The 12,159-nt window shown below is 45.3% G+C and overlaps 1 protein-coding gene across 1 annotated transcript in view; it reads right to left on the bottom strand.

The window, feature by feature from the left end:
- Positions 1 to 12,159, bottom strand: part of LOC113240763 (steryl-sulfatase) — a 151,358-nt gene that overhangs the window by 118,126 nt on the left and 21,073 nt on the right. The window contains 1 exon segment of the mRNA XM_026478173.4: positions 4,937 to 5,079. The gene's annotated coding sequence lies outside the window, so the exon portion shown is untranslated.

Below are 12,159 nucleotides of genomic sequence, written 5' to 3' on the forward strand. Positions count from 1 at the left end.
GCTGAGACCATGGAGAGACCCATCTCCTCCTTATCTCAATCACCAAACAGGTGTCAGCGTCAGTGGTCCTCAGTTATAAAACAGGACAGGCAAATCAGGAATCGCCACTGAGTTTACTCACAGCATCTTACACCCCTTAGAAAGCCCCACATACACGAAACTCAGTGTTGCTTTGCTTAGAAGTGGGTGGGATCACCTCAGACCTCGCCCGCCAGGCCTGAGGAGGCTCCCAGTGGCAATGTGAGCAGCCCTTAACGCTTCCAGTGGGAATAATGTGCCAAGCACGGCACATGGGGCCCAGCGACCTATATGTTTTCACTAGAACAGATGTCAAGGTCGCAAACTAAGCATTTGGCACGAGTGTGTCTGCGATGCCTTGGTAAAATGGAATGCCTTATTCCTTAGCTACTAGCACATGCATTAAAAAAAAAAAGGCAATAAAATTATTGCTCTAAATTCTGAAGCCAGACTGTGCTTGTCAAAAAAAAAAAAAAAAAAAGCAAGACGGGCTTTGATATTCTTGTTCCGATGCAAACACCGACTGACCCCGACCACCTGAGCAAAAGCAAGAAGACGGCGTCCACACTCACTCTGCCAACATCACCCTACAAAGACACAGGGATTCATCATCATCATCTTCAGAGTCCCAGGGATGAGGTTTCGCCAAGTATAACGCACAACCACACGGTGTGATGACCCGGCCATCACAAACGGGACCAGGATACGTGGAGCATCACGGCAAGCACACGCATCTCCCGATTCAGACGGAGGAGGGCACACAGCATGTGCCTCTTACACGCTGGTCCTGTACAAAATTTCACACGACACAACCAATGGAACCAAAACACCTCCTCAAACAGGAGAACGACAGTATCACTCCATATGTATTTTCCCCAATGCTTATTTTTGCAAACTTCCAAACTCGCAAAATAGTTGAAAATAAAAATGAATGCGAGAAAAAGAAAATGAACTCAAGGATACTCCTTCAGGGGCGCCTGGGTGGCTCAGTCGTTAAGCGTCTGCCTTCGGCTCAGGGCGTGATCCTGGCGTTCTGGGATCGAGCCCCACGTCAGGCTCCTCTGCTGGGAGCCTGCTTCTTCCTCTCCCGCTGCCTGTGTTCCCTCTACCTCTGGCTGTCTCTGTCTCTAATGAATAAATAAAATCTTTAAAAAAAAAAAAAAAGATACTCCTTCACTTAGGCTTACGAATTGCTACATTTTGCAATGGTTGCTTGCTTTCTGTCTCTCCACACGTATACACATGCATATATACATGCGTACGTCCACGCATACCTTTTTTTCTGCATCAGAAAACAAAAAAAGGCTGAGAAATGCATCTGTATTTGTGTATCATGATGTTTCATGGAAAGCTGCAGAGATCATAACCGCGACCCTCTAAAGAACTGGGTTTGGGTCTCCCAGAATAAGGAGATTTCCTCCATAACCACAAGGCCCTCATACCAACCGGGCAGAACAACACTGAATCCATCAACTCACCGTCGACACAGCCCCCACATAACTCTGCCTCCCTGTTCCTTTCCCTCCATCCGGGACCCTTTCCGCATTCAGGTACCGGGGTTCTGTTCCTTCATCCTTTTAAATCCAGAACAGTCCCTGACCTTCCTTTGCTTCCCATGACACTGACTATTTTAGAAGAATCCAGGTCAACTGTCTCTTACAATGTACTACATCCTGGATTCGTCGACTCATTTCCTCGTGCACAGTTCCAGGGGAAGGCTTTTGGCAGGGACGTTACACAGGTGATTTTGTGTTCTTGCTGCCTCTGATCTGGACACATGTGACGTTAAGGTGCCCCCCTGCCAACGGTCACTCGGTCCACAATACGATCTCCAGATTGCCTTATTTTCTCTCACGACGTAGCTGAGCACGAACCTTCCCTCATTTACTTTCTCAGAAACACACAACACAGTTAACCATAATTTTCCTGGTTGGCATGATCCTGACCCCCCAAATGTGCTTATTATCGTGAGTATTTGCTGCCACAAAATATCCTTACTAAGGATTTACAATCCCCTTGAAACATCTTTTCACTGTCACCAAAGGATTAAAAAATGACTATCCTAGTATATATTTAAGCAGAGTAAATCAAGAGACTGCTGGCAGGCCTTGTCACATAACACAATGTCTCCTAAAAAGGAAATTTTTTTTGGTTTCATAAGAAAACTTTAATTTCACTAAGCCTTTTTTTTTTTTTTTTTTTGGAGGGGGGGAAAGAGAAATATCAGAGATAAGATAAAAGTATTTTCTTGATTATCGCCAATCCACTTAAAGAGAGGGGAAAAGTTTAATAGGCTGTATTCAAGAACCCTGAATTTTAAATTGTGAAGTACATTTAAATACCCACGAGGATGGCTTTATGTTGGTAAGATATAATGGATATTGTTATTAGGTATTTAGGCATAGATATTTTAGTCCCCACTGAAAGACTCCCACTTTACATCAGAACATTAAGAAAGAATAATGAATGCTGTATTAGTTTATCATGAATTAATCATGAGCCTTTTCGGCTTCATACTTTTAATTAGCTACTGAGTCTGTCAATTTGTTTCTGAGCTCTTCTAGCTGGGTCCAAAGAATGCCAGTGTCCCCTTCTAGAGTAAAATCACACACACACACACACACACACACACACACACACACACACACACACAGGATCCGAAGTATTTCCCTGCAAAATCTACAGTTGTTTTCTAGGGGAATAAAAATAAAACTCTACTTAGCAGGTGCTTACGGCTTTGAAAGCTATGTCAGAACTCAAAGCCAGCTCCTGCATTAACAATAAGTTTAGAAAATAAATTATTCTTTAAAACCCCCAAAAAGTTTGTTTCTGAAACAGAGAAAAGGAACAAATGAGCCTTTTAAGGAACAAATTACAGAAATCACAATAGAAAATGAATGTTAAGCTGCTAAGCATTAAGAAGGAGTACAAGCCAAGGCTTTAAGCCTCCACGGACGTTTCCTCTAGTAGGAGAATCCTCTGCTGTGGGGTTTCAATTTAATAGGAGAAAAAAAAAACAAACCCTAAAAGGTGTTTCTCTTTTTGTTCTCTTTAATTCTTATTCCAACGCAGATCCCTGGAAGTAAAAGACCACTGAATATATTCCAGGAAGAAAGAGAAGATTAAGTGAGCAAGCAGGGTTTCTGCCACTCAGCACTGTTGGGGTTTGGGGCTGGGTGGATCTCTGCGGTGGGGCTGGGCTGTGTACGGTGCTAAGCAGCACCCCCCGCCTCCGCCCACCAGGCGCCAGCAGCAAAGCTCCTCCAAAGTGAGGAGACCAAAAATGGCTCCAGACTTTGCAGAGTCCCATCCCCGAGGGCAAAATCGCCCTGATGAGAACTGCCCGCCTGCCCTCGGCAACACAAGGGTCCAGACCGGAGTTTTGCAGAATCTTTAATCTCCCTGCCTGCCACCCTCCCTTCAGTGCCTGTCACTGTGGGTGCCAGGAGCATGCTACTAATCAGCATCTTTGTCCCCCCAACGACATCATCCTTCACGTTTCAGTCAACCTAGGAACCCGTCCTTTGCATCCCCATTTTCCAAGAGGAAATGCGGACACCAAGAACTTAATCAGCTTCCTGAGGACATGAAGCCAGCAGGTGGAGAGCTGGGATCCACATCCCATTATCTCTGACCCCAGGACATGGTTCCATCTTCGGGAGCCTTCCCCTACCAATGGGAACCCATACCTTCTCTGAAAGCATCTCTGTGCACATTTCTCTGATCCTGCTGGCACAGGAGACGGGGACGTACTCTGAATTCCTGACAGTGTTCACCTTGACATCTTTTTTTTTTTTTTTTTAAAGATTTTATTTATTTATTCAACAGAGAGAGAGACAGCCAGCGAGAGAGGGAACACAAGCAGGGGGAGTGGGAGAGGAAGAAGCAGGCTCATAGCGGAAGAGCCTGATGTGGGGCTCGATCCCGGATCGCCGGGATCACGCCCTGAGCCGAAGGCAGACACTTAACTGCTGTGCCACCCAGGCGCCCCCACCTTGACATCTTAATGGCAGAAGGACCTGCCCTGTCCTCCTCGCTCACCTCCACCAGGGGGAGGAGCTCCTCCTGCAGGAAGGGAGCAGTCCTGTCCCTCCTCGCTCACCTTCCCTGGAAGAGGTGTTCCTCCTGCTGAAAGGGAGCAGCCCTGTCCCTCCTCACTCACCTCCACCAGGGGGAGGACCTCCTCCTGCAGGAAGGGAGCAGCCCTGTCCCTCCTCGCTCACCTCCACCAGGGGGAGGCACTCCTCCTGCAGGAAGGGAGCGTCCCTGTCTCTCCTCGCTCACCTCCACCAGGGGGAGGCGCTCCTCCTGCAGGAAGGGAGAGTCCCTGTCTCTCCTCGCTCACCTCCACCAGGGGGAGGACCTCCTCCTGCAGGAAGGGAGCAGTCCTGTCCCTCCTCGCTCACCTCCATCAGGGGGAGGCGCTCCTCCCGCAGGAAGGAACCCATCTGTCCCTCAGGTGTCGGAAGCAGAAAAGCAGTTGAGATCAACCAGCAGAACCATGAGCAGGACCCGCTCCACCACTATTCTGCAGCGCTGGCGATTCACCTAGAGTCACCTCAAAGGTCCAGGCAATGCCTTCAACCATTTATAAACTCCTCACCCCACATCACTCACGTTCCGCACACACACACCATGTGCTTCTGCAACCAGACCCTGCACGCGGCCCTCCTTCGTGGTACTGTCTTTGTCTAGAAAGCACGTGTGTCCCCCACAGATGCTCCCCTTTGGCAAACATGACCTTTCGTGGGACAGGTGGGCTCTACATTCATCTTGTCCCTGTAATACCAGATCTTGCACAACACCATTTAATGCTCGCCAAGTACTCAGACCTGCCTTAAACAGCAGTCACGGGGAGGTGTGCGCCTTGTCAACAATGAGACAGTGAAGCAACTACACGGGCACTTCCTATACTCACACGGGTACCCACTGAAGATGGTCCTGGGTGGTTGATCTCAGAGATGTCAGCTTCCAGAGACCACCATGTGCAGGCTCTCAGAAGACAACGTGTGACGCGCGAGTGGTTCTCAGCAGACACGAATGAGGGGCACTGGGCTCATCCTGTGAATTAATTCAAAGGAAGAAGAGTCAGACACTGCATGAGCACAGGCTAAAATCCTCCAGGGTACCAAGCTCTTTCTTGCCTCAAGGATCTCTCCTTCTGCACGTGTCTTCTTTCCTCTCGCCGCCAAACCCCTGCTTACCTACAGGTCTCGGCGGACTTGCCACCCCCTCTGAGAAGCCCCCTGATTACCAACCCCAAGCAAATATATCCCTCCATGGCTAACGATCCTAACACCTTGTTTCCCTTCGATGGCATTTATCACTCTGTGCGATAATCTAGATAATCTATTTAGCCGGTTTCTTCTCATTTGGTATCTGTCCTTCCCACGGGCTCAAAGGATCAAGAGGGGATGGGCCATGTGTCAGCCACAGCAAGCTCTCAATAAATATTTTCTGAGTAGAGCTGGGCTTGCAAACGCTGGCTTGTAGGACTGTCCCCTCTCTGTTTTTATAGCCCAGGAACAACGTTCCCCACATGTTTAAATGGTTGAGAAAAGAATACTTTGCAGTGCGTGAAGAGTACATGAAATTGATCTTTCAGTGTCCACAAAGAAAGTGTGCGAGAACAGAGCCACATCCGTTTGCTCCCTTATCAGCTGTGCGGTGTGCGCTCAACACCATCGGAGCTCACCAGCTGCACGAGAGACTGGCTGCAACGCTGAAAATACGGACTGTCGGACCCTTTACACGAAACGTTCTTCAACCTGTGGTATAGAGCCCTACACGTGAGGACGGCTTTGAGTCTACTCAAGAGTATATACAGGGGCGTCTTGGGGGGGGGGGGCTCAGTCAGTGAAGCGTCTGCCTTCAGCTCAGGTCATGATCTCAGGGTCCTGGGATGGAGCCCCACGTCGGGCTCCCTGATCAGCGGGGAGTCTGCTTCTCCCTCTCCCTCTGCCTCTCCCCCTGGCTCATGCTCTCTCCCTCTCTCTCCCTCTGTCAAATAAATAAAATCTTAAAAAAAAAGAATATATACATAGTTTTAGTTGTTGACATTTACATAAAAGTAGCATATGCCTTGAAACAATTAACCTATAAATCTATTGTTCATGCTTTAAAATATGAAATAGTATCCCACTTGTTAAGTCATATTCACAAGAGAATACGACACTGGAGAAAAATTACTATTCTGCAGATTTTCGTAAATATGGATCTTGCCTTATTGAAGTTAAGCTTCCAGCAACAATTTCTTAGGTTCTGTCAGTGTCCCAGAAATGTTATCCACCACCCCCCCCCCGCCCCGAAGATGGCATTAGAAACTGTAATCAATCTTCCAGCATGGCATTTCATGTCGGATTCTTGTTGAAATGGAATGCTGTGCTGTCAACATTGCTCCTTGACCTCCCACTGCCGGGACAACAGAACCACCAGGCACGGTCAGCTCTTCTGCCCACGCACCATGACATTATTGGGAAGACTAAGAGCGCATGGACGTGGATTTGAACAACCGGCTGACTCCCCCTTGTGAGGCAGCAAAGATCCAAATCCTCATTTTCCTTTCTCTTGTCCACTCCTTTTATTTACAGAAAATAGATTTTAAGGTATCAGCATGGAAGCGCTTTGACCCATATCGGATACTTTGTGCTCACGACCCCTGGTGAATGATGAAGAAGAAGAAACCGGTCGAAGGAGATTAAGTCACAATGCCTACCACAGCGGTATGACTGAAAGAAACCCTACCTGCAGAAGGGAAACGGCACAGGAAAATCTAAAGGTCCATGCTCCAAGGATGTTTTTCAAAACAGTAACGGTGTTGTTCTCACCCCGTGGTGATTCCACCCCACAGGGGTCATTAGGCAATGTCTGGAGACATTTTTGGTTCTCATGGCTGGACAGATACAACTGGCATCTATTGGGTAGAGACCAAAGATGCTCTTAAATGTCCTATGATGCCCAACACAGCCCCCCAGCATAGAGAATCATACAGCCTGGCTTTCCACCATGAAGAAGGAGCTGGTCTCAAATATCAGCAGCATCAAGGTTTAGAAACTATGCACTAGACTACTGGTCCAATAATCACTAAAGCGGGTGTGATCGCAGAGGTAGGAGAAGAAGCTGGAAGGGGACCTAGGGGTCACGTTCAGTTTGTTCCAACAATTACACACAGCAACAATGTACGTATCCACGATGGCTCCACTATTATTACAGTAAATGACGTGAAAATAAGTCTCTTTAGACACAATTTATAATACAAGTTATAGTCACGGAACAAGAACACTGGAGACCACGAGGTTATGTCTGCTTTATTATCAGGAACCCGTACACTGATGAGTTGGCGAATTCGCAAATCATAAGCATGCTTCATTACCCCTTCCTGTCTCTGTTTATCTATAATCATCGTACCTGTCATTGACTTGCTCATCTGTCCATCACTCTCCTGCCCCTCTCAATTCAGTTGTACAAGACTGCAAACCACACCAGGGACCTAAGGATGGAGTCAACAACCACTACGCCTTGCCCTTGATTTTGAGATGCAAAAAGTCCCGGTAATCAGAAAATTTTTGTAAACTCCCAGGTCGTACTTGGCAGCAAAACCCAACCTGAACTGTGTGGACGCGTCAGGTTGTTATCTCAACCTGCCAGCCTCTGCTCCTGGCTGGTATCATGATGCTTTGTTGTGACATCAGGCTTACCTGCACTGGGAAAATGTCAAAAGGAGTTCAAGACACCCCGCGAGTAGCAATGAGAGGAAGGGGAGAAAGCATCTGTCATCAGCAGTAGCTGAGAAGTGTGGTCATCAAAGAAGTCTGGTTGTGCTGTGCCTCGGAAGGAGGTGGTATGGGAAGACAGTAAAGAAATGAAAAGGCAGGTTGTTGAAATCTGGCTGATTGGTTTGCCAAAGGATGACCAATCCTCCTCGTCTGTCCAGGACTGAGGGGTCCCCGTGTTCAAACTGAGACGGCCCTGGGCAAACATGGACGAGCTGTCCACCCTACTTACTTGTAAAGGTTGGCAGAATATAGAAGTAACCATTGCAAGCCAAGTGTGACTACTCAGAAAACAGACTGAAGGAGTTTAAGAAGCTAATGGAAATCCATGGTGAAAACCATCTTCTGAATATGAAGGAGCAGAATTTGCAAGGAGAAGAGCCTTGGTGGATGGCATAGCAAATGTCCTGACCTCAAGTGAGGACAGAGCTCACCTTCCCTGCCAGCTGCTGGTTGTGTTGGTAACCTGGCTCTTGGCTAAGTGTGTCTTTGGGAACTGCTCTCAGCCAGAGAGAGTTGCCTTTCCCAAGGTAATGCCAGCACCACACCCTCAAAGTAACCATGGATGGGTCCCAAAGGTGTACCTTCCTTGCTTCAAAGTAAGACAACTCTGAGGGTCATACGAGCTCCAGAGCTCCCTCCAACAGCAGCTGAGATCTTTGTTGCAAGGGCATGACAACCCAACTTCTCCCTCTGCCTCCTCCTCCTTATAAGTGTAGATCCTAAGAACTCCCACCACCACCACCACCAAAACCCTCCTTGTCCCAGAATCTATTTCCTGAGACTGAACATAAGACAAGAGCTGATGAGAGCTTTAATCTTGAATACATGTACAATGCAGTGAAACAGCCCCATCATCTTCCCACTAAGCTATAATCCTAAGCAAACCCTCCAAAAACAATGGGACAGAGGTCTTCAAGCTCAGTTTGATGGTTTGTCAATGCTTCAGTCAAAGGCAAGATAGAGCAGTCATTGATTAGAAAAACCCACAGTCAAGATGATTGTAATGTGAACTCAATTTACGGATTCATCATGCTAAGAAGAAGACTTTCCAGGGACATCTTCTGAGTAATCCAAGAACCAGCATACCAATAACAAACAAGCTGGGTGAGGAGTAAAGTCTGAAATAGTAGAGTTTCTGGTGTTCCCACTCACATACTTCTTGTGAATGTATTGCTTTACACCCTTATTTGCTCTTTAACGTGAAATCTATGCTATGGCCTTTTGACTGAGGAATTTTGCATTCTAGGAAGAGCAAATAAACATTTTCTTCAACTGTATGTTTGCTACACTAATAAGCACAAGGATAACAGAGGTGTTAATGATCATGGACTTCTGAATAAGAGTGGAAAAAAAAATCCCACGGAACAAGGTTTGGCAAAGAAGGACATGTGGGCCAAACACAGCCCACAGCATATTTTTATAAATAAGGTGTTACTGGAACACAGTCACATCTATCCCATTATGTACTGTTGATGGCTACCTTTCCACTACTATTACATATGATCCTCAAAGCCAACAATATTGACCATGTAGCCCCATGCGGAACATGTTTGCCAACCCCTGACCTAGATATGGTGAAAATGTGACCTGTTGATTGTTGGTCTCAAGAATCAGAGATGATGGTGGTTTGACAAGACAGATGACAATGAAAGACGTCTTTTAGAGGCTTGCCTTTCACACCACCATTCATCTCTGGAGAATCTTATCCCCCAGCCATGATCATATGGCTAACTACTACATAAGGACAGCCCTATGGTGGCCCTGAAGTACCCTCTTCTTGAAAGGTAATTAAGCATCCAGAGATCATGAACATACATTACAGGGATACACACAGGTATAGACTGCCATATGCCTAAGATGTTATATAGAAACCTAATGATAACCACAAATCAAAAACCAGAAAAAGATGTGCAAAAAAAATAAAGAACAAGGAACCTAAATATATTACCAAAGAAAGCCAGCAAGTTCTGAGAGAAAACAAGAGAAGAAAGGAACAAAAAAGAACTACAAAAACAACTATAAAATAAGCAAAAAAAAATGGCAATTAGTACATACCTATCAATAATTACTTTGAATGTAAATGGACTAACTGCTCCAATCAAAAGACACAGGGTGATGGACGGAATGGATAAAAAAGCAAGACCCATCTGTATGCTGCCTACAAGAGACTCATTTCAGACCTAAGGAGACATGCAAATTGAACGTGAAGGGATGGAAAAGCATTTATCACGCAAATAGCAGTGAAAAAGAGAGCTAGGGTAGCAGTATTTACACCAGACAAAATGCACTTTAAAACAAAGACTGTAACAAGAGACAAAGAAAGACACTGTATAATTGTAAAGCAACAATCCAACAAAAGGATATAATAATTCTAAATATTTACGCACCCAACATGGGAGAATCCAAATATATCAAGCAGCCAATAACAAATATAAAAGAAGTAATAGTAATACAATTAGGTAACAGTAATACAATAAGAATACAGTAAGAACTTCAATACACCACTTACATGAGTGGAGAGATCATCCTAATTGGAAATCAATACGGAAGGAGTGGCTTTCAATGATGCACTGAACCAGATAGATCTAACAGATATATTCAGAACATTTTATCCTAAAACAGCAGAATTCACGTTCTTTTCAAGTGCACACAGAACAGCCTCCAGAACAGATCACATATCAGGCCACAAGAAAAGTCTCGACAAATTCATCAAAATAAACTGTATGACATCAAAATAAAAAGCTTCTGCTCAGCAAAGGAAACCATCAAAATAAATTTAAAAAGACAACTTCTTGAAAGGGAGAAGATATTTACAAATGATACATCTAATAAGCAGTATCCAAAATATATAAAAAAACCTATACAATTCAACACACAAATAATCCAACTTTAAAAAATGGGTGGGAGACATGAACAGGCACTTTTCCAAACAGATGGTCAACAGACACATAGAAAGAGGCTCAACATCACTCATCATCAGGGAAATGCTCATCAAAACCTAATGAGATATCACCTCACACCTGTTAGAATGGCTAAAGTAAAAAACACAAGAAATAACAAGTGTTGGCATGGATGTGGAGAAAAAGGAACCCTCGTGTACTGTTGGTGGGGATGCAAACTGGTGCAGCCACTGTGGAAAACAGGATGGAGGTTCCTCAAAAAATTAAAAATAGAATTGCCATATGATCTAGTAATTCCACTACTGGGTATTTACCCCAAGAACACAGAAACACTAATTTGAAAAGATACATGCACCCCAGTGTTTATTGTAGCATTACTTACAACAGTCAGATTATAGAAACAACCCAAGTATCCATTGGGAGATGAATGGATAAAGGTGTGGTATGTACGTGTGTGTGTGTGTGTGTGTGTGTGTGTGCATGCGTGCACGCAAGCATGTGTGCCTGCATGCCTATAGTGGAATGAGAAACAGACCCCTAACTCTAGAGAACAAACTGATGGTCACCAGAGGGGAGGTGGTTGGGGGGATAAGTGATACAGGTGATGGTGATGAAGAGGTTCACCTGTTGTGATAAGCACTGGGTGTCTTATGGAAGCACTGAATCACTAGATTGTACACCTGAAACTAATATAACATTGTAGGTTAACTGTATTGGAATTATTAAAAAAAAAAAAAAAAAAAAGAAGAAGAAGAAGAAAAAGAAAAAAAAAAAATAGATGGGTGTCCCCAGTTCTCCCTCCTAGAGCCCAGGGAGTCAGGGGAAGGGAAGGGATGCCGGAGGTCACCCAGAACTTACCTATTATGTCTGTAGGCTGTAACATGTCTCATGGCCTCATTTCTACCTATTTCTCAAACCAGCATCCACCAATCTACCCCAGGAAGCCCATACAATCCACAGGCATTCATTATTGTTTAAAACACTTTCCTATCCAACAACCCACCCATTTCTCCTGTAACAGGTGGTGTTTTTGAAAAGACGATCTCCACTGGTGACAGGTAAAAGAACCTGAGAGGTCAAAGGTCAGGATTAACGCTAGAATGCATTTCAGAGTCAAGTCGGGTACACTGGTCCAAAATCTATCCTGGATGCCTGGATGGAGTTACCCCATGATGAGGAACAGCCATCCCATGGTGGGGCCAGGGAGGGACACCTGGTACTGGGCACTGGGGAGGCACATGATCAATGCTGGCCAACACCTACTGTAGGCACATGTGTGCTAGTGTTACCTGGCTTCCTTTTAATTAGCTCCTGCAGGTTTCAGGTGCCCACTGTGGGATGCACTGTTGAGTATCTGCCTCATGAAAGGCAGGGTCAAACAGTCATCAACTTTACGGCTGGATAGATAAAGCCAATATGGCAAAATGTTGACAACTATTGAGTCTATGATCATTTGTACATCCTTC

The sequence above is a fragment of the Ursus arctos genome, chromosome Y, assembly GCF_023065955.2.
Source record: "Ursus arctos isolate Adak ecotype North America chromosome Y, UrsArc2.0, whole genome shotgun sequence".
NCBI classification, from domain to species: Eukaryota; Metazoa; Chordata; class Mammalia; order Carnivora; family Ursidae; genus Ursus; species Ursus arctos.